The sequence below is a fragment of the Rattus norvegicus genome, chromosome X, assembly GCF_021556685.1.
Source record: "Rattus norvegicus strain SHRSP/BbbUtx chromosome X, alternate assembly SHRSP_T2T, whole genome shotgun sequence".
Lineage (NCBI taxonomy): Eukaryota > Metazoa > Chordata > Mammalia > Rodentia > Muridae > Rattus > Rattus norvegicus.
This window is the reverse complement of record NC_141554.1, coordinates 48,057,890-48,081,850: the sequence shown is the minus strand read 5'-3', so window position 1 is coordinate 48,081,850 and position 23,961 is coordinate 48,057,890. Positions and strand designations below refer to the sequence as shown.

Genomic DNA, 23,961 nt, shown 5'->3' with positions numbered 1-23,961 from the left:
AGTTAAGGAACCTAGGAAGACAGTACCTGGCAACAGAAGAGAATTCCTGACTAAAGATCGGTGTGCCTAATACAAAGAAAAAGGACACTGGGTCAGGGACTGCCCCAGGAAGAACAAGAGGGGCCTCTCCAGTGGCCCAGAAGGCAAGCCTCTTGGTCCTAGAGTGCTGGCTATGCACAAAGATAGAAGGGAAGCCCGCCCAGTTGTTTTGTGAATACGGGGAACCTAAGACTCTGTGCTCCTACGCCCAAATGGACTAGTGTCTAGCAAAAGACCTTGATTACAGGGGGCTACTGGCAACAAAAAATACTTATGGACTACCCAAAGAACAGTGGACCTTGGCGTGGGCCGGGTAACCCACTAGTTCATGGTCATCTCTGACTGCCCCTATCCCTTGCTCATGAGAAATTTACTCTCCAAAATGGCTTGTGTGGGCTGAAATGGCTGGGTGAGGCCATGTGTATGTATATCTGCAGACTGTGTATGTGGAGCTTAAGACCTGTCTCAGTGCACCAGTACCTGATGCTGGGAGATGTGTGTCTTAGTGCCGTTCTGCCTGGAACACGTCACTCCTGCCAGCCGGGCACTAACAATTATCACCCAATCCAGGACTTAAACTGTGATAGAGTGGCTGCTGTTTTGCCTTTGAATAGAACATCCCAAAAGATGGGACCACTGGTCAGCTGCCATGGACTAGATTCTCCACCGGTTGGGGGCAATCTGGTCACCTTGCTACCCAATCCTGACCTGGAGCCACCACAGCACGAGTGTCAAGTACTGGTGGAGGAAAGACCTCTGCGACTGACTGATCGACCCCTGCTGAAAGCAGAGGCTGCCTTGTCCACAGACGGGAACAGTTCTCTTCAGAAAGGTCAGAGATAAGTGGGTGCTGCCATGGTGGACAACACGAATGTCATCTGGGATGGCTGAACCTCTACTGCCCAGCACTTCAGCACTGCAGATGCCTTTGCCACCTCTTAGATCCCCTGATAAAGTCAGCAACTGTGTTATTCATTGCCCAGGACATCAGGAGGGAAGAGATTCAGTGGCATGGGACAGTAACAAAGCAGATCAAGTGGCTCGAAAAGTGGCTATGCAGGAGCCTATCCTGGTTACAGGCCTGCAAGAGACAGCCACTGGGAACTGGGATCGGACTAAGGGATGGCCTCACTTAGAAAAGGCCCAAATTGCTTAAAAGATAAACGGACAATGACACACTTGAGGGGAAAGCTATACTACCCAGAGAACAAAGAAAAGACTCACTTTGCCAAATACAGAAATGGACTCATTTAGGAGATAAGTTTGTCCAAGTAGTTAAGGTATATATAATAGACTTTTTAGCCAAGAGAGGCAGTAAAAAAGTATAAGGTATGTCAGTAAGGGAATGCTTAATAAGCAAACAGGGCAAAGAGACCTAGAGAGTTTAGTGAGAAGTCAACGTGAACTTCACTGAGAAAATATGGTCACAAGTATCTCCTAGTGCTTGTAGATACCTTTCCAGGAATAGATAAAAGCTTTCCAACCAAGCAAGAGACGGCCTCTGCAGTCATCAAGAAGATACTGGAAGAAATCTTCCCCCGGTCTGGAGTGCCCAAGGTAATCTGGTCAGACAATGGCCCTACTTTCATTGCCAAGGTAAGCCAGGGTGTGGCCAAGTATTTAGAGGTCGATTGGAAATTACGTTGTGTTTAGAGACCTCAAAGTTCAGGACAGGTAGAGTAAATAAATAAAACTCTAAAAGAGACCCTGACCAAATTGACCATGGAGACTGGTGCAGACTGGGTGGCACTCCTTCCCTCTTGCTCTCTTCAGACCAAGAAATACCCCTTCCACATTCAGCCTTATCCCCTTTGAGATCTTATATGGGGCCTCAGCTCCTCTGACTGTATTAGATGATGTTACTGAACCAACATGTCATAATAATAATGATATGTATGCCAGGCTAAAAGACCTACAGGTGATACAGAAAGAAGCCTGGTCACAGCTGGCAGCAGCCTATGCCCCAGGGACCCCTGAGACATCTCATCAGTTCCAGGTCAGAGACTCGGCTACATACAATGGCACCGAACCCAGACACTCGAGCCTCACTGGAAGGGACTGTACCTGGTGCTGCTGACCATCCTGACAGCCGTCAATCTCAGCCCTCACCAGCTGAGTACTAGCTGTTGGGCTGAGAGCTGGAACCTAAAGGGACACTTAGATCTTCAAAAAGCTCCCTAGACTTGCACATCAGATAAGTGAATACATCAGAGACGTGACTGGGAGGTAGCTATAATGCTCACTTGAGGAGTGTGCTTTAGAAACAAGAATTTCCTGTTTGCCCTGGGTTCCATCGGGATAGATGTGGGGATAGGCTTGATTTCTATTGCAAATGATGTAACATACCCTTACTATGAAGGCATATGTGCGTTAGTACTTCTAACACTTCTTGGGACTGTGCCTCAGGGATCATACGTTTAGAAGTTCTAAGATAGTCATGATCTTGGTGTGTAGGTTTAGATAGTGTCCAGATTAGAATCCTGATGCTAACGACTTAGTAAGAAAAAAAAAGGAGTTGAGAATTACTTAGGGCTATCTTAAGAGTTGAGAATTACTTAAGGCTATCTAGGTGCTGCAAGGGCAGCTACAAGGACATCTGCTGTTGCCCTGCAATGCAAGGCTTATAGAGAATTCAGAACTGCCATTGACTCAGATACAAAAAGAGTGAAAAAGACTTTTTAGCTGACCTCCAAGAATACCTAGCCTCCCTCTCAGAGGTAGTCCTTCAGAATAGGAGAAGATTAGACCTGATATTCCTTAAAGAAGGAGTCTGTGTGCTACACTGAAAGAAGAATGTTGCTTCTATGTAGACCATTCAGGAGTAATTAAAGACTCCATGAATTAACTTAGAGAAAGGTTAGACAAAAGACAGAGAGACAGAGAAGCGCATCGGGGATGTTTCTAGAGCAGGTTTAGTAAATCTCCTTGGATGACTACTCTGATATCTTCCCTTATGGGACCCTTCTTAGTTTTGCTTCTGCTTCTGATTATAGGTCCATGTGTGTTAAAGAAACTAGTTACCTTCATTAGAGAAAGAGTGAGTACTGTTAAGATTTTGATGTTATGCCAACAGTATCATGCTTTAGGAGGACAAGAAAGCCAATATTATAAAGATACTAAAATTTAGTTCTATGATTAGAACTAGACACTAGAAGAAGTAGGGAATGAAAGAATAAAAAATGCAGCTAAGAAGTCAGAAGTTTAAAAAAAGCCCTAAATACCTCAAATTCCAGACCCTGCTCTCTACTTATACTAGCTGACCATAAAGTTAGATTAAAATCTTAGAGAACAATCTTGAGAAACAGGGAGTTTCTCCTTGTGATTTTTCACTGGTATTCTTGTGATTTTCCAATGACACCACCACTGCCCCCTTGGGTTGTTGTTTCTCCCTTTAAATACCCTTTCTCCCAGCCTCTCAGGGTTGAACTCCACTGCCCCTGCGTGGGATATGAGTCTCGACCCCAGTGCACTGGTTCCTATCAATAAACCTCATGTTTATTACAGCAAGGACGGTCTCACGTGAGTTCTTGGGGGGTCGCATCATCCCGAGACTTGAGGGAAGGTCTCCCTGTTCTGGGGGTCTTTCACTTCCTTTGCAATTTGTATCCTTTTGACCTCCTTTTGTTATTTGATTGATCTGGCTAGGACTTCGAGTTCTATATTGAATAGGTAGGGAAAGATTGGACAGCCTTGTCTAGTTCCTGATTTTAGTGGGATTGCTCCAAGTTTCTCTCCATTTAGTGAAGATAATTTTTTAAAAATTATATGACTAAATTATTGGAACATTCTGAAGTGATATTACTTTTGTTTCCTTGGGTGGTTTTCTTGTAAAGCCAAATATGAGCATTTGTCCTTGTAGGTTGTATTTTACATAAAACACTACTATCTGGCATTGGAGAAATTGCATTGATTTCATAGAGTTTATCCAAATTGTTTTGAAATTCTAGACCAGCAGATGCCTGAACCAAATGCACAGGTTTTAGCATCAAGAAAATGTGGCTTATATACTGAATAAGGAAGTACTTGTCTTCATATTTTTATGAAATATTTTATATAAGATTTTTCCTCATTCCTTTTGTAGTCTTTGGATGATTCATATCAAAAAAGCTTCCCTTTAGTTCTCTGTCTTGTCTGATACTGGTGATGGAACCCAGGGCTGTGTGTATGCTAAGCAAGCCCTCTACCATTGAGTCACACCCCTTATCCTTCAGTTCTCTTTTAGTAAAGTTTGGAATTTATTTAAAAAGTTATAAATATCTTTGTGTTGGTATTTACCAAGCAAACTTCAATTACTGAAGAAGAGGGAACCTCAGTTAAAAAATAGTCTCCATCACATCAGACTGTGGGATTGTTTGAGGAGTATCTTCTTTATTAATAATGATGGAAGAGGTCTGAGTCCACAGTAAATGGTATCACTTCTATTATATAAGAGAGCAAGGTTTGTGAGCCAATACACAGCTTTTCTCTATGGTGTATGTTAGGTTTCATAAATTGTAAACTGTATTTTCAAAACTTGCCTTTTATTTTATATAGTTCATTTTGCCTACATACGTGTAATGTATTATCAGTTATTCAAATATTTCATTATTATTTAATATCTATGGTGGTAGCATCTCCTTTATTTGTAACAATTATGTGTATATTTTACCTGCATATATGTGTGTATTGTGCTAATGCACTCTCCAAGGAGGGCAGAAACAGAGTTGAATCCCTTGAAACTGGAGCTACAGTGGGTTGTAAGCCTCCTTGTGGGTTTTGGAAACTGAACCTTGGGTCCTCTGAAAAGCATCAATTGCTCTTAACCACTAATCCATCTTTTAGCCTCTTGACATTTATTATTTTATTTTCTATTATATTGCATTCCTTTTATTTTTATTTTTAGATGCTATCTTCCTCTTAAATTTTAATTCTACATTAAGAATTCTACACTAAGCATTACCAGCTGCATATGTAGCAGAGGATAGGCCTATTGGGCACCAAAGGGAGGAGAAGCCCTTCCGAACACCCCCAGTGTAGGGGAATGTCAAGGTGGGGAGGTGGGAAGGAGGAATCACTAGGGAGGGGGTACACCTTTTATAAAAGAAGGGGGAGGGGAGGGGATAGGAGCCTTATGGATAGGAAACCGGGAAAGGGAATAACATTTAAAATGTAAATTAAAAATATGCAATAAAAAAAGGTATGAGCCTTATAATACTGAAAGCTTCCTTCTAAGTACTGCTTGAGCGATACCATTTATTTTTAAAATATTTATATCATTTAAAATCTTTTCTAATTTCTTAATTTTTGTCTTTCATGCAGGATTATTTAGAAAATGTTTTAATTTAAAATATTTACAGTTTTCTAGTATATTTTATTATTGATCTATAGTATATTTGATATTCTAGTACATGAATTTAGTATATCTTATTCTCTTTTATTTAGACAACAAATTTTGTCTGGTTTCAATTTTTAACCTGTGCTACGAGTTTGCTCACGGCTCAGGATATATTGTTACTTGTGTTACTAGTACACTTAACAAGAGTGGATTTTTCTGTATTTGTTGGGAAAACGATATAAAGCTAAAGATTGATTTTCCAGTTTTGTCTTTCATGGAATGCTTTATATTTAATAAAACTTGTGTCTAAATTCACCTTGTTTATTTTGGTATAGTTGCTGTCAATGATAATCTTCTAATTTTGTTCAGTTAGCATATAAAATAATGGGTTCAAATATATATATATATATATATATATATATATATATATATATATATATATATATATTTGTATGTTGTTCATATTTACATGCACCCTCCCAGTCTCTTCCTCTGTCCATTTTACTTGTCCATTCCCTAGTGCCAAAAGTTCACTCTCTGCTCTCATACCACACATGAATATATAGTTAAATTTAGATTCCACAAATGAGAGTAAATGTGTGATATTTTGCCTTTCTTACTCTTATTGCCATGTCATACATCCTCCTCATTTTTGAAATCCTCGATCTCTACAGTAGTACCCTTTTGTATTTTTGACCCATATATAAATCTAGATTCTCATATGAAAGAAAATGTGATGTTTGTCTTTCTGAGCTTGGCTTAACTTAATTAACATAATTACCTCTAGTTGTATCCATTTTCCTGAAAGTCGCTGTTTCATTATTGTTTACTGCCAAATAATGGCATTCTGTATATATAGGACTTATAAAATCAATTTAACTGTTGATGAACACTTATTTAGGCTTGTTCCATATTTTGGCTATTGTGAATAGAGTGGCAGCAAGCGTGGACATGCAAGTGTCTATGGGGTGTTCTATTTAGTCTTCCAATTATAACTAAGAGTGATATACTTCAGTCATAACATAATATTGTTTTAAGTTTTTGGAGGAACCACCATACTGGTTTCCATAGAGACTGAGTGTATATTCTCATTAGTGCTGCATAATGGTTTCCCTTTCCCCAAAGCCTTGTCAGTACCTGTTGTTTGTTTTTGTAATGATAAATATTCTATCAATGCAAGATAGAGTTTCAAAGCAGTGTTAATGTGCATTTTCCTGATGGCTAAGGATATTGAATACTTTTTAAAGTTCTTCTCTTGAAAACTATCTATTCAGTTCATTTGTCCATTTACTGATCGGGTGATTTGGTTTTATTGTTTAATTTTGGGAGTTCTTTATAAATTCTAGATATCAATCCTCAGTCAGCTGTACAATTGGCAAAGAAATTCTCATATCTATAGTGAATCTTCTCTCTTGCAACTGTTTAATTGCTTTGTAGAAGCCTTTTAAATTGATACAAATTTATTCATCAATTTTTGTTACTATGCTCTGAGCAATTAGAATCCTTTTCAGAAAGTCTTTATGTATAACTAGATGACATGGTATTTTCTTTATGTATGCCTTGGAGTATTTTATTCAATGATTTCCCCTAACATCTTCAGAGTTTCGTTGTCTCATATGATAGGTTTTGATCCACTCAGAATTTATTTTTGTCCAGTGTAAGAGATAGGGGTCTGGTTTCCTTCTTTTATAGTTGTCTATCTAGTTTTGCCCATCTTCATTTGCTGAAGAGCTCTCTTTTCTCTATTGCATATTTTTGGAATCTTTGTATTTGTAAAACATTAGGTTTTTGAATGGGTGTTTTTCCTTGACCCTTTATTTCTTGTTTTTATTCCATTTTGTATGTGTCTTTTTTTGTACCAATATGCTACTTGATTTTTTAATAATTTTCATTTTCCTGGATATTTTACGTATTTACATTTCAAATATTATCCCCTTCCCCCCTTTCCCATACCCCTTCCCCCTGCTTCTATGAAAATGTTTCCATTCCCAACCACCCACTCTAACCCTGGCATTCCCCTAAACTGGGGAAATGAGCCTTCACAGGACCAAGTGCTTTTCCTCCAATTAATGTTCATAGATCATATGAAACCTAAGAAGAAGGAAGACGAAAATGTGCTTGATAAATTTTTATAGATCATACATATCTAGCATTTAGTCTAGATTGTCCAGTTTTTCACATAATTTTTGTGGTGGTGGGGATTGAAATCTGGGCTTTCTGAATGCAAGGCTACCATTTAGATATGCCCCAGATGTGCAAAATATTAGAATATAAGCTTATAAAGTGTGTTCTAATAATCCTCTGAATTTTATTAGTGTGCATTTAATAGCCCACTTTTTTAATTTTATTAATTTGAGGCCTCTCTTATTCTGCTGATTAGTTTGGATACATTTTTGTTAGTTTTTTTATTGTATTAAAGCAGTTAATATAAGAGACTGGTTTACCAACTCCCCAGAAACTTCCTAGTTCATAAATCTTGGGGTGGCTAACATTTTGCCTAGAGTTATCTAGTGAGTGTGTCAGAGTGTAGTAAGTAAACAGCACTGAAATTTGTACAGACAGAACTGTACTTTTAACACCTGCTAAGCCTTAAATATCCTGCTGAGGGTTTATGACTATGACCGTCAATAATTTGTTAGAGCTTTAAATTTCTCAGTATCCATAGAAGTGAACCTCATGGCAGATAGGTGACTCTGTAGGTTCATATACATGATGACCTAACATTCAGGGACACTAAGCTATTTTTTTCATTTTATAAATATATCTCTTTAATTTTATGATGGATCACTATTGAAATGGAAGTCATGCAATTCTTCCCAGTATCCACTTCATCTTTCCAATTTATCTTTCTTTTTAATTATTAGATTATTTAATTTACATTTCAAATGTTATTCCCTTCCCCAGTTTTCTGGCCATAAGCCCCCTATCCCATCTCCCTCTTCTTCTTCTAAAGGGGTTCTCACTCAATAACCATCCCATTTACAGCCTCCCCACCTTGGCATTCCACTACAATGGGGGGTCCAGCCTTGGCAGGAGCAAGGGTTTCTCCTCCCACTGATGCCCAGGGAGGTCATCACCTGCTACATATGCAGTTGGAGCCATGGGTCTATCCAGGTGTACTCTATGGATAGTGGTTTAGTCCCTGGGAGCTCTGGTTGGTTGGTATTGTTGTTCTTATGGGATTGCAAGCCCCTTCAACTCCTTCAGTCCTTTCTCTAATTCCCCGAACAGGGACCCTGTTTTCAGTTCAATGGTTTGCTGCTAGCATTTGCCTCTGTATTGGACATGCTCTGGCTGAGCCTCTCAGGAGACAGCTACATCAGGCTCCTGTCAGCATGTACTCCTTAGCTTCATCAATATTGTCAAGTTTTGGTGGATATATATATATATATATATATATATATATATATATATATATGGGCTGGATCCCCAGGTGGGGCAGGCCCTGACTGGCCAATCTCTCAGTCTCTGCTCCAACCTTTGTCTCCATATCCCTTCCTATTAATATATTTATTCCCCCTTTTAAGAAGAACTGAAGCATCTTCACTTTGATCGTCATTCTTCTCGAGCTTCATGTGGCCTGTGGGTTGCATCTTGGATAATTCGAGCTTTTGGAATAATATCAACTTATCGGTGAATACATAAAATGTGGACTTTTTATTAGGTTACTTCACTCAGGATGATAATTTCTAGTTCCATCCATTTGCCTATGAATTTAATGAAGTCATCGCTTTTGAGCTGAGTAGTAATCCATTGTGTAGACGCACCACATTTTCTGTATCCGTTCCTCTGTTGAGGGGTATCTGGGTTCTTTCCCGCTTCTGGCTATTATAAATAAGGCTGCTATGAACATAGTGGAGCATGTATCCTTGCATGCTGGAGCATGTTGGAGTATCTTTTGGGTATATGCCCAGGCATATTATAGCTATGTTCTCAGGTAGCACAATGTCCAATTTTCTGAGGAACTGCCAGACTGATTTCCAGACTGGTTGCACTGGCTTGCAATCCCACCATCAATGGAGGCGTGTTCCTCTTTTTCCACATCATCACCAGCATCAGTTTTCACCTGAGTTTTCAATCTTAGCCATTCTGACTGGTATGAGAATGGAATCTCAGGGTTGTTTTGATTTGCATTTCCCTGCTGACTAAGGATATTGAACATATCTTTAGGTGCTTCTCAGCCATTTGATATCCCTCACCTGAGAATTTTTTGTCTAGCTTTGTACCCCATTTTTGATAGGGTTATCTGGCTCTCTGAGTTCTCTCTTTGAGTTCTTTGTATATGTTGGATATTAGCCCTCTATCAGATGTAGGATTGGTAAATATCTTTTCCACATCTGTTGGTTGCTGTTTTTGTAGTAATGACAGTGTCCTTTGCCTTATGTTAGTTTTTTGCAGTTTTATATTGATTCTTAAAATTAGAGCGTAAGCCATTGGAGTTCTATTCAGGAAAATTTCCAGTGTATCTGGTTTGATGTGGAGGTCCTTGATCCACTTGGACTTAAGCTTTGTACAGGATGATAAGAATGGATTGATTTGCATTATTCTACCTATTTAGACCTCTCCACTTCAAAGAAGGATGTGAGGTTTCCCTTGGCCACCACTAGTCCAACAATATCACACTTATTAAAGTGCCATTTCCCATAAGTCAAGCTTTTTCAACCACCACAATAAAGGTCATAGACTTAAGAATGTTTCCTATAAACTGGGCTTTCATCCCTCCAAAAAAAAATGTTCCCCAATTCCAGCTGTCACTCTCTGCATTCTCTCCCTCCATTTCCCCATTTCTCCCACCCCTGTCCTCAAGTACTCCCAATATACCTGCAGTTCCCAAGTATGTTGATACAATTCCACACCCCACTCCTCAAGTATGAACCCCTCTTTACCTAAAAGTTCTGGACTTGTGGGTTTTAGCTTTATTGTCATTTACTTAACAACTATTACATGCTTATATGTGGATGAATACTTTTCCTAAATGCATACCTCATGATTGACTGGATACTGACAAATGTAAGAACTTATAGAGTGGATTAGAACTTACAAAACTTGTGAGCTGTTAAGTGCCTAGGACTCCCCAAATGCCTTGGTTTTCAACATTGACGTGGGGGGGGGAGGGCTTGCTGCAGCAGATCGCACTGCAAACCTTCCATTCTAGTGCTAGTCATCTGAAGAACCCCTACCTGTATTGACAGAGCTGTGGATCCTACCCAAAACATGTCTAGAAAAATGATGGCTCTGGATTAAACTGTATGCCACTTTTCATTAGATAAGGGAATATCTGAATTCTAGAAATATCCCACTGCTAACACACAACTTTACAAAGAACAGTGAAGTGTTTTGTGATAGAAATTCAATTTATAATTTTTAGTTTAAATTTTAATATGTTAACCACAATGAGAGACTAAAAAGTATAAGACAATCAAAATTTTTATTTTATTCTTGTTTTGCAAGTTAAAGCTGAGATTTTTTCCATTACCAACTTAATTCCAATTTCAGTGTACTAGTAGGTTGGGACATTTTACAAAGACAGACAGAAGTCATCCTCATGCAGTTTCAAATCTGGAAAACAAGAATGCATGCATTGCAAAAAGATTAAACTTGAACATAATGCAACTTATAATAAGAGTATTAACATTTTGAAATGCCAAGAATCCTAAAGTCACCCAAATAGAATAAACATAGAAAGCTTTATGCTCTCCTCCCACCAGCTCCCAGTTGAGGGTACAATAGCTGGATCAGTGACTACTCTGTCTGACCTGATGTTAGATATGAATTGCCAGTGCACTAGACAGTGCCCAGATCAGAGATGTCGAAGCATCTGCTGGAAGATCCAGGCCTCGACCCTGTCTATCTCATCTCTCAGAGCTTCTGCATATTTTTCAGGGTATGCTCTGGGATGAGTCTTAGTAATGCTAGCAAAAAACTGCAAGACTTTCAATTTGGTGGTTTCTGCAAAGGCCCTTGGGCCCCACAGGAACACATGGCTAGGAGGATCACTGTTAGGCACCTGTCTGTATTCCAGGTACCCTTCCTGGACAAACTCCTCAGAGATGAGCTTCCTGGGGTCTCTATGTATGTAAGGATCCATCCCACCACACAACCCTATATTATTCAGCATTTCCCAGATAATGTCCTCACTGACATAGTTTCCCTTCATAAAAATGACACCCAGTACAACTATGAGGACACCTGTCTTGGGCATACCCTGGACATCAGTCAGCATCCCATCATAGGTGATGCCCAGGGCAGTGACAAGGACATAGGAATGGACAGAAGGGTCCACTTCTACTATGTCAAGGCCAAAGACCAGCTTCATGCACTCAGAGGCCTCACTAAAGATCAGAGGATAATATTCATCATACTCTCTACCAATGGTTTCCAGCATTTCTGCTTTGGTAGTGAATGCCTTCGTTTGATATTTGAAAAGCAGAAAGTCCACCAAATCATACACCTTTACGTTCTGTGCATTGTGCAACAAATAGAGTGGGTCTTCCAGCGCCTCTAATTGTCTGATGGAAGCCTCCTCAGATGGGCCTACAGGAATGGAGGCCAGTGCCACAGAGGGAGAGCAGGCTCTCTCAGGACTCTGGAGAGGACTTGGTATTCCACTACCATACTCGGCCTTTGAGGTGGAGGTGGCTTCTTCCTCCTCTGCTGCAGCCATGGTAGCCTGGGCATTGTCCAACTCCTGTTCGGCCTGAGCATTGTCTTGGAGGTTGCTGTATTGGATGTTATGGGCATCATCCATTGTGGTTTTCCTTGGTACAGACAGGCTGGATACTGTCCTAATCAGAACAAGGAGGACACAGACCTGGTGGGAAAGTGGAGAGAGTTTATGGATTCTATTTGCAGTCACAGTCGAACAACCTGCGAAAAGTCATGTTATTCAAAACCTCTGAATAGTGCTCTAGGCTACAAGGACTCATAGCAGTCTGAGAACCTTGAAATACAGAAACAGAAAATGAACAACCTATTTGGGGTGCAGTCAGAGGGAAGATAAGCTCAGGGATACCACCAGAATATTTGATGCCAGAGAATGTCGGGTGTTCATGTTCTCAACTGTTTGAACCATTGTTATATACTTGCAGTATCTACATCCCCATAAATTCTGAGGATAGATACTTGTGCCCCGGTTACAGGATCTGAGGACACTATCCCAGAGGAAGATTTTCATATCTTTGAGTTTCAAATCATTAAGACATGCTGACCACATTCCACAGATTCAAACTGCTAGTTTGTGACTGAATTTTCATTAACAGTACTGATAATGTCTACTGTGGGGGTGCGGGGTAACAATACCCCAGTAAGTGGTGTCTTCTATGATCTTTCTGGTTACTCATGTTTCCCTTGCAAGTGCTAGACCCTGCCAATCAGATAGTCTACTGAAAAATCTTAACTGACCAGTATTTTGAAACATAATATAATGCGTGAATGGCACTTCACATCTGGCTGCACAGATTCAGACTAACTTACAAGAGATTGGACAATTCAATGGTGTTCATGTGTCCTAAGGTGTGAGACCTGCCCTATGCTCACCTTGATAAGTGACAAGGTCTGGACTGCTTCACCTTATGATCTGAGGCTAAGTTATTTAAACCAAGGTCCTATTTCTGTGATACAGAGGGAAGAGAAGAAGAGGTAACAGAAATCGTCTATGGTCCCTGAGCTTCTTCACAGCTTACAGGAGGGCAGGTAGAGGACAAACCCCATGTTGTTTAAATGGCAGGAAATCTTCAGTCCTTACCTTCAGTCCTTGCCCTCTTGAGATATTCACTCTGATATCTCCAGTCAAACTCCCCCTTCCCAGGATCTCAGTTCCTTGAGACCTGTGACCAGAAAAAAAGATAGAGTGCGTATCAAGACATCCCCTTCCAGCAGTGTGTATGTCAGGTGTGTGAGAAGTGTTTGGGGGGCCTGTGACAGGTTTCCTTCACTTCTATATTGGAGGATGTTACATGGACTTGCACGATTCTTGGACACCTGTCTTTAAGAATGGCTATGCACCCGGGTCAAGTTGTATTCCTTCTTGATATCTGAGAAGATGACAAATCCTTTTACATCTGAGTGGGTTATCTTGGATTGGTCATATGACCTGAGTGAATCTGGGCTGATAATGGGGTTTCAAAACCCACTTGAGGTTGATTTACTGACTTCTTCCTGGCACCTTCACTTTTGTGCAATTAACACAAGACCTCATCTTTCCAAAGACATCCACATTCCTGCCAAATGGACAAGTAAGCATGACACCTAATGCCCCTGATTATTGGCCACAGAACATACTGAGATATTATAGTTTGTATATTCTGTGCCGTGGACTCATAGTCCCCAGACATACATGTCTGACATACAGCTAATCCTGTGACTCCTCTCTCTGTTCCCCATCCTGACATCACTCCTCAGCCAACCTGACTTCAAAGTCTTCATCTCGCAAATAAATCACAAACAAATCATGAAGCATAAAGGACAGGCAGTCACAGTACTCACATACCGAAGGCTTTCCTGGAAAAATTTAGGGAGTTTGGCAGGTATTAGGAAAGTCTGTGTTATGGAGGGTATTGCTCTTTTTCTCTCCTTTAGGTCTCACCATGGTAACTCAAACTTACCTGGACTGCTTACAAATGCTGGACACCTCTTCTGATAATTTTCTGATACTCCAACTGCTGCTCTGATATCCTTCAGTGGATAGGCTCACCTTCCTTAGAAAAGAGAGAGAATGATAATGGAGTGTATATGCATAACTGTGGTTTGTGTCTCACACTGCCTATGAGAGCAGCTATGAGAGCAATGGCAATGCTGGATATTATATGGAGTATTTGAAGTGTGCTGTCCATAGAGAACCCTGGATTTTACCTTGATTAACTCTCTTTCCTAGGACCTCTTTACCACGGACCTCAGAATAAGGTTCTGACCTTCTATCTACTGAGGTCAAAGAAGGCCACTCATTTGACTACCCTAGTCACGTGTACTATAATCCCTATTGTTCTGATCCTGCTGGATTATCTAATAGGACATCTCTTCAGTTTACACACAGGGTCTTCACATATCACTTCATGGAGACTGGGCTCTGTCTATTACAATTGCTCCAAAAATGATGTTACTCAGAGTCCCATTGGAGGACAGAGCCTTACTGCTAGGAATGAATTCCACCATGTTAGATACAGAATTGATATGGGGAAGCACTAATTTGGGGTTCCTCAGACTAACTGAAAACTTTCATCTTGAATACAAGGATCTGCAGGAGTACACAGAGAGCATCATGAAAGTTTAAAATATTTTCTTGAAATTTGTATAGTTTCATAAATTACAATTTAATCATATTCAACATCTCTCCTATTGTATTGTAGGGCCTTGTCAGCTCTGTCACTGGGGAGCTGGAAAAAGGGGAGTTTGACTGTGCTTATCCCATGCTCCTGCTGCCAGGGCTGGTGCTAGGCCAGACAGAAGCACCTAGGCTCTGTTCTGGTGGTGGAAAACCACAGTCAGAGATGTAAGAAAGCCAGAGTTGGTAAAGGGGGTTCCTCATCTTTCATCGAGCTCAGGGCCGTGGGGTTCTCATGCTCTTAGATTTCCAAGCTATGCTGGGAATTACAGAAGAGCTGAGAATGGAGTCTGGGATCCTGGCGACTGGGAACAGCATCTAGCCAAGGGCTGGGGTAAAGTGGAGGTCCAGATTGTTCCAGTGGGTATGTTAGTCTTTAGATGGACAGCGGTTGGCATGGTGGCAATTGTGGCAGGGAGCACAGAGAGGCCTTCTAAGGGAGATTAAGCTGGGTCTCTGTAGAAGGCCTCCATGGCTTCCCACAGCAGTTCTTGGTAAACAGAGACAATCTGTGGTTCCAAACTGTTTATTGTCATGACACAAAATGGATGCTTAAAACTATACCCTGCTTCTCAGGGTGTACCTGATATTAAATACTATTTGCAGGTGGGATTTCCAAAATGGGAAGCTTATTGGCTAAAACCTTCAGGCCTCCAGGTAGCTCATTAACATGCAGAATTCTTTTTTAACCTACATGACTATACATCATTTCTCTTCTGTGTGAGAAGCATGGCCTGTGTTCCAAGTAAGGGGTTTGTTAGCAAGCTGAGAGTCAACTAAGCCTCAGGTGTGTGCCCGCTGAGCCTACATGTCCTGACCTGTTGCACGTTACCAGACTTCCTGACATGCTTTTATGTTGTACACACTCTACCAAACCCTCCATGTCCCTATAAATACTGGACTCTCATAGTTTTTAGCACATTTAGTGAAATTTGTAATACCTTTATACACTTGGGCATGTGGACATCGACTGAAGTATGATCAACTGACAAGAATCTGCAAACGTAAGGAAAACAAAATCTCCCCAGTAGGTATCAATTACCTATAGCTCCTCAGCTAGGGGTGGGACTTACATACCCCACTATGCTGGGATGTTTGTCTAACTGGGAACATACTCCTCTTGATTGTACTTGCTTAGTTGACTTGAGACTAATTAGGTAGAGCTGGTTTAATCTGGGGCGACTAAATCTGAAGCAGGATTTCAGATGTTAAACCAGAGCTCTCACCCTCACATTGTACTGGCCTCATCTGATGACTCCAGAAATCTTTTTTATTTTATCCACAAGGGTGTTGTCAATGAGTCAGTCAGGGAGCTGAGAGTCACCTAAGACTCAGGTGTGTGACACTGTGTCTCTGGGTCCTGATCTGCTCTATCTTACCAAATTTACCAGCATGATTTATGTCCTACACTCTTCCAAATCCTCCAAGTCCCATCACTACTAGACCTAAAAAAGTTTACTTAAACAGAACACATATATTCCTGGCGCATACACAAATGAACTTGAAAATGGCTCCTGTTGCCTTGGAAATGGAGTTGTGAAGCACCATTCCTGGCTATGAATCGAACCTGCAAAACCAGCAAGTACTGGTAACCATTGAAGTGTCTCTCTAACTAAAGATTCCCAGATTTCAATAGGTGAAAAAAAACAGAAAAGGCTAATTTCTACATGGTGTCATCCCATACGTTGCAGGTGTGTACAATAAGTATATAGCTGAATTAATCTACAATTCACCCTTACTTCTCACCCAGACTGTAAGAAAGAGGACTATGTCTTTACCTGGCCTTTGAGGAATTATGATTTCCTGCTCACCTATTTGATTCAAACTACAGGACTCTTTAGTAAGGGACACAAACAACAGTGCACCTGCGTTATCTTTGACCCTCCTATACAGAAAGGATGCAGTATAGGCCACCATGAATTCCATTAAAGCTAAAAGTACGGCAGCCTTTAAGCTCCAGAAAGAAAATGTTCTGTGTACTGCAAGTCCTTGGAAGTAGGTGAAATAGTGGGGCAGGAATACGGGACCACAAATAAGGGTTCTTGTTTGTTTCAGGTTAGTCAAAGGCATGCAACTGTATTAAATGGAGGCTGTCTATATGGTACAGGGCATGTGTAGGTCACCAGCAACTTACACTTGAGTCAGAAAGGGACCAAGTCCTCCTTCCTCCAGGGAACTCTAAAAATGGCATCGACACTGTAACCAACTGCTGACAGCTGGTCGGAGGCAAGAAAGTACTATTTTGAGTCTACTAGACAGCAGAGCTTGACCTGCATTTTCTGGGCCCCCCAATTATGAAAGAGTCTTTGCACTCTACTATACACTTACTCTGACTGAAAGCATGTGTCAGCCCTCCAGGATCCTAAAATTGTGATATAACACCTCCCTGAGCACCTGGATGAGGATGTGGCAGTATGTGGAGGGCCTCTTCCCCTTCAGTGAGAACTATGGCATTCTGTAACTTCCAGAAATGGCAGAAAATTATTTGGAGGACTCCAAGTCATTTCTTGCAAGAGAAAGTGCTCACTCATACCAACCAACCCGGATTTACTGCAAGAATCTGAAAAGCCTCCAGTGGTCCTTTCTATCTTATGTGAGGGTTCTACAAATAACAGAAAAACACACTCCTCTCAGAAATCTTTTTAAAAATTTAGACATTGAATCCCAGAGTAGGAATGGAAGGGGTCATTCCTCCAGATGGACCCACTGAATAGCAATTTGGGTACTCTCTTGATGAGTGTTCTTTAATCTTCTTAATACTGACACTTAATACATTCCCTAATGTGGTAGTGACACCCAACTTTAAAATTATTTTGGTTGTTACTCCATAAGTGCACTTTTACAACTGTTGTGAATCCTAATGTAAATATCTGATATGAAGGGTGTTTGATATATAATCCCAAAAGGGTTGTGTCCCACAAGTTGAGAACCATGTTTCTAGCCTGCCGGGGACCTAAACAATCCACCGACAGGGAAGTTACTGCAACATGAATGTGAACTTACCCCTGAGGCTCATGTAACCTTAAACATTGCTCCTCTACATTGTTGAAAGTGAGCAGAGGCTGAATTCTGCATCTGGGGCCATGTTTAGTGCCCAGTAACAATGGCATGTGACACTTTCTCTGGACTGGAGCTTTTATGGTCCACTCTCAGGTCTAACTTCCTCCCTGAATGTGAGCTAAGCTTATTTCTGAGAACTTCTTAACTATGCCTGTATTCGTGGACCACAAAGTTGGACCCAGCAAGCATCTCCTGCTAAAAGCTTGTTACATTCCATGCAATGCTAACTGAAGGGTGAAATTGGCATTATTATTGGTCCTTATGTCCTGATGGAGACTTTTTGCCTGCCCTAGGCTCTCACCCACATTCAGAAAGCAGGGTGTAGCTGTATTGCTACAAGGAATCTCACAAGTTGTTTCAGAGTCTGGGAACTGTTTGTATGCAGATGCGGAAGCTTGGATAACATCCCTACTTGTTTCAAGATCCTGAAAATGATACAAGTTAACCAGGTGGTTTGGGCTTACCCATCTAGAAACAATCTTCCAAAAGCCACTCTCATCTAGCATCTTTATTTAAAATGATTGTGATGTCTGATTTCTGAATTGGTAACTATTGCCATAGTCCCAAGAGAAGGAAGGGAATAAGATTATTTCAATTAATTTTCCCTTGTTTAAAGTAGCTCACATTTTCTATCCAATAAATTGTGGGGTCACTCATCGCCAAGCAGGGTTTTCACACTACAATCCTGGGAACATGTTTCACCCAGTATACTATTCCACCTCCTTCTCTAACAGAACAACTTAAAATATTGTCTTTCCTTTGTCCTCAGGTATCATGGAACAAAGGGTTCACTCCTACAGGTGAGCTCTACTTGAAGCTAGGCTGACATTAGGGATGGAATTGCATTATTTCTGGAAACATCAGAGTGGAAGGTGTGCTTTCCTCCACCCTAAGCTGTCATCTCTGGTACAAAATTGTTCTAGAAACCTGAGAAAAATCCCCCAGTGGCACAGTATGGAAGGTAGGGGGTGTCTGTCTTTCAAACTCAAGACCATGTGTGGAAGCTGTGTTTGTTGGGGTGGGGTAATCAATGTATCATGAGTAGATTTGGAGTCAGAGGGATTTCTTACCTCAACTGGAAAGGCACAGCGAGGCCACCAACAATCCAGCTGTCTCACAATATGGTGCTGCATCCACAAAGTCACCAGATGTTTAGGACTGGACAATCACTCTATCTCAAAAGTCAGCACAGAAATTTTCATAAAATTAAAGAACCTCAGAATACATCCCCAAATTCCCGGTGTCACCACAATTAGATGGGTGTAGATATCTGTCTCATTAGCTAAAGTCAGCACTGAAGCACTCTTTAAACTCAACAAAATCTCACAAAATGGAATTCAGGTTTCAGAGTTCACTGATAACAGAACTGAAGGTCCAGCTCTTTCCAATAAGTAGTGCCTGCTTGCTTCAAGACCCCAAATGAATACAAATCTAACTTAATTCTCTGGTCCTATGGATCCTGGATCCAGCTTCAGACACCCACTAACGTTTACTCCCCATGTAAACTTCACAAGGAAAATGTCACCTGATCCTGCATCTGTGAGTACCTCTGAAATAGCACCAAAGAGTCTCAGAGGAATCTCATTCCCACGAGCATGCCCCTGTTTGGTGCAGGTTACATCATTAAAACATTAGCATTTGTGGTTCCCTTAAAAAAAAACAAAAAAACAATGTTTCCACAATCCGTTCAAAGCTACTCGTTTCACTCATCTCGAGATTCCACCTGAATTCCTCCGGGAATGTTAGAAAAAGGAAAAGACAGTCTCCAGAAACCCGAAGTAAGGAGTTCATTCCCACAAGCTTACTCAACTGGGGGTTAGGGAGGCCAAAGAGATGCAGCTGTATTATTTGGGGAAGCTTCTCTCCTGAAAGGTACGGAGTGAACCTGAAATTCTTACACCAACTGGCAGAGAGAAGCGACCTCCCTTCCAGGCATCTCACAAAATGGCGCCGAGTCCACAAAGTCTCCGGATATGAAAGCCTGGGGAGGCGCTCTATACCACAAGTCAGCACCGAGGTTCCTTTAAACTAAGGAAACTCAAAAATGTTCTCGCAGCCCCCTATGTCGATAGATATAGATGACTGTGGAGTGTCTCATATACTACCAGGTCAGCACCGAGGCATCTTTGAAACTCAATGGACGTCAGCAAAAGGCCCTCAGCCTGCGGACTCCTCGGATATGGAAACCAGAACAAGAGTCTTTCGAGAATTGGGCTCCGTTTGCTTCAGGACCCCAAAACGACAAACATCTACCTCGTTTGTCGGGGCCTGTGGTCCTTGGATCCAGCTTAAATAACCTACACATCCACTTTGCATCAGAATAAAAATGTCACACCGTCACGCATTTCTGGGAACACTGGAAATGGTGCCCAAGGACAGTCCTGGACAAGTAGATTAGGCGCTCATTCCCTCGCAGCTGTCCCAATTTGGTGAGGTTGTATTCTTAACACCATATGATCTGGGTGACTTTGGTCCAACCACTGTTTTCACAGTCTAGTCTTAGCTACCTGTTTGAAATGGCCAACTATTCCATCGCTTTTCCTCAGGGAAAGTTTCCAGTGACTTTAGACCATCTCTAGAATCCAGGAGTAAGGAGCTAGTTCACACAACGTTACCTGACTGCGAACTAAGCAGACTAAAAGGGTGAAGCACTATTATTTAGGAACTGTCTGTCCATGAAGGTTTCAGAGCGAGCCTGAAATTCTTACCTCAACTGTAACAGCGAGGCGACCACCCTTCTAGGCGTCTGACAAAATGGCGCTGAGTGCACAAGATCACCACCTATGAAAGCCTGGGGAGGCGCTCTATCTCACAAATCAGCGCAGAAGTTCCTTTAAACTTAGGAAACTCAAAAATGTTCTCGCGGCCCCCTATATCGCTAGATATAGATGACTGTGGAGTGTCTCATATACTACCAGGTCAGCACCGAGCATCATTTAAACTCAATGGACCTCGGCAAATGGCCCTCAGCCTGCGGACTCCTCGGATATGGAAACCAGAACAAGAGTCTTTCGAGAATTGGGCTCCGTTTTCTTCAGGACCCCAAAACGACAAACATCTACCTCACTTGTCTGGGCCTGTGGTCCTTGGATCCAGCTCAAATAACCTACACATCCACTTTGCATCAGAATAAAAATGTCACACCGTCACGCATTTCTGGGAACACTGGAAATGGTGCCCAAGGACAGTCCTGGACAAGTGGGTTAGGCGCTCATTCCCTCGCAGCTGTCCTAATTTGGTGAGGTTATATTCTTAACACCATATGATCTGGGTGACTTTGGTCCAACCACTGTTTTCACAGTCTAGTCTTAGCTACCTGTTTGAAATGGCCAACTATTCCATCGTTTTTCCTCAGGGACAGTTTCCAGTGACTTTAGACCATCTCTAGAATCCAGGAGTAAGGAGCTAGTTCACACAAAGTTACCTGACTGGGAGCTAAGCAGACTAAAGGGGTGAAGCACTATTATTTAGGATCTTTCTGTCCATGAAGGTTTCAGAGTGAGCCTGAAATTCTTACCCCAACTGTAACTGCGAGGCGACCACCCTTCTAGGCGTCTGACAAAATGGCGCTGAGTGCACCAGATCACCACCTATGAAAGCCTGGGGAGGCGCTCTGTCTCACAAATCAGCGCAGAGGTTCCTTTAAACTTAGGAAACTCAAAAATGTGCCCGCAGTCCCCGTGTTACGAAATATATGACTGCAGAGGGACTCACATGGCCGAGTCCTCACTGGGGCATCCCTTAATCTCGGGAAAGGTCAAAAAACAGTCCTCAGGCTCTTCTCTTCACCAACAAGGAGACTGGGGCCCAAGCTGTTTCCTGTAATGGGGCTCACGTTTAATTCCAGATCCCAAAATGATACAAAAGTAGTTTGTCTGAGCCTGTGGTTCTTGGATCCACCTTAAACAACCTACTCTTCCACTTTACATTCTCAAGCATTTCTGGGAACATCAGAAATGGTGCCCAAGGACAGAGTCTGGGATAAAGTAGACTAGGGGTTCATTCCCACGCTGCTGCCCCCGTTTGGTTAGGTTATATTATTAACAGCATATGATCTGCGTGGCTTTGGTCCAACCACTGTTTTCACCGTCTAGTCTTAGCTACCTGTATGAAATGGCCAAGTATTCCATCGCTTTTCCTCAGGGAAAGTTTCCAGTGACTTTAGTCCATCTCTAGAATCCAGGAGTAAGGAGCTAGTTCACACAAAGTTACCTGACTGCGAACTAAGCAGACTAAAAGGGTGAAGCACTATTATTTAGGAACTGTCTGTCCATGAAGGTTTCAGAGCGAGCCTGAAATTCTTACCTCAACTGTAACAGCGAGGCGACCACCCTTCTAGGCGTCTGACAAAATGGCGCTGAGTGCACAAGATCACCACCTATGAAAGCCTGGGGAGGCGCTCTATCTCACAAATCAGCGCAGAGGTTCCTTTAAACTTAGGAAACTCAAAAATGTTCTCGCGGCCCCCTATGTCGCTAGATATAGATGACTGTGGAGTGTCTCATATACTACCAGGTCAGCACCGAGCATCATTTAAACTCAATGGACCTCGGCAAATGGCCCTCAGCCTGCGGACTCCTCGGATATGGAAACCAGAACAAGAGTCTTTCGAGAATTGGGCTCCGTTTGCTTCAGGACCCCAAAACGACAAACATCTACCTCATTTGTCTGGGCCTGTGGTCCTTGGATCCAGCTTAAATAACCTACACATCCACTTTGCATCTGAATAAAAATGTCACACCGTCACGCATTTCTGGGAACACTGGAAATGGTGCCCAAGGACAGTCCTGGGCAACTGGGTTAGGCGCTCATTCCCTCGCAGCTGTCCCAATTTGGTGAGGTTATATTCTTAACACCATATGATCTGGGTGACTTTGGTCCAACCACTGTTTTCACAGTCTAGTCTTAGCTACCTGTTTGAAATGGCCAACTATTCCATCGCTTTTCCTCAGGGAAAGTTTCCAGTGACTTTAGACCATCTCTAGAATCCAGGAGTAAGGAGCTAGTTCACACAAAGTTACCTGACTGGGAGCTAAGCAGACTAAAGGGGTGAAGCACTATTATTTAGGATCTTTCTGTCCATGAAGGTTTCAGAGTGAGCCTGAAATTCTTACCCCAACTGTAACTGCGAGGCGACGACCCTTCTAGGCGTCTGACAAAATGGCGCAGAGTGCACAAGATCACCACCTATGAAAGCCTGGGGAGGTGCTCTGTCTCACAAATCAGCGCAGAGGTTCCTTTAAACTTAGGAAACTCAAAAATGTGCCCGCAGTCCCCGTGTTACGAAATATATGACTGCAGAGGGACTCACATGGCCGAGTCCTCACTGGGGCATCCCTTAATCTCGGGAAAGGTCAAAAAACAGTCCTCAGGCTCTTCTCTTCACCAACAAGGAGACTGGGGCCCAAGCTGTTTCCTGTAATGGGGCTCACGTTTAATTCCAGATCCCAAAATGATACAAAAGTAGTTTGTCTGAGCCTGTGGTTCTTGGATCCACCTTAAACAACCTACTCTTCCACTTTACATTCTCAAGCATTTCTGGGAACATCAGAAATGGTGCCCAAGGACAGAGTCCGGGATAAAGTAGACTAGGGGTTCATTCCCACGCTGCTGCCCCCGTTTGGTTAGGTTATATTATTAACAGCATATGATCTGCGTGGCTTTGGTCCAACCACTGTTTTCACCGTCTAGTCTTAGCTACCTGTATGAAATGGCCAAGTATTCCATCGCTTTTCCTCAGGGAAAGTTTCCAGTGACTTTAGTCCATCTCTAGAATCCAGGAGTAAGGAGCTAGTTCACACAAAGTTACCTGACTGCGAACTAAGCAGACTAAAAGGGTGAAGCACTATTATTTAGGAACTGTCTGTCCATGAAGGTTTCAGAGCGAGCCTGAAATTCTTACCTCAACTGTAACAGCGAGGCGACCACCCTTCTAGGCGTCTGACAAAATGGCGCTGAGTGCACAAGATCACCACCTATGAAAGCCTGGGGAGGCGCTCTATCTCACAAATCAGCGCAGAGGTTCCTTTAAACTTAGGAAACTCAAAAATGTTCTCGCGGCCCCCTATGTCGCTAGATATAGATGACTGTGGAGTGTCTCATATACTACCAGGTCAGCACCGAGCATCATTTAAACTCAATGGACCTCGGCAAATGGCCCTCAGCCTGCGGACTCCTCGGATATGGAAACCAGAACAAGAGTCTTTCGAGAATTGGGCTCCGTTTGCTT

The 23,961-nt window shown here is 42.0% G+C and overlaps 1 pseudogene across 1 annotated transcript; it reads right to left on the bottom strand.

Moving 5' to 3' along the window:
• Window positions 1-10,762: 10,762 nt before the first annotated feature.
• On the bottom strand, window positions 10,763-20,491 carry Magea10-ps2 (MAGE family member A10, pseudogene 2; annotated as a pseudogene). The gene is given in 5 exon segments (NR_190654.1): window positions 10,763-12,164; window positions 13,098-13,179; window positions 13,957-14,049; window positions 18,803-18,903; window positions 20,441-20,491. The product of NR_190654.1 is annotated as an MAGE family member A10, pseudogene 2 (transcript).
• Between the last annotated feature and the right edge of the window lie 3,470 nt (window positions 20,492-23,961).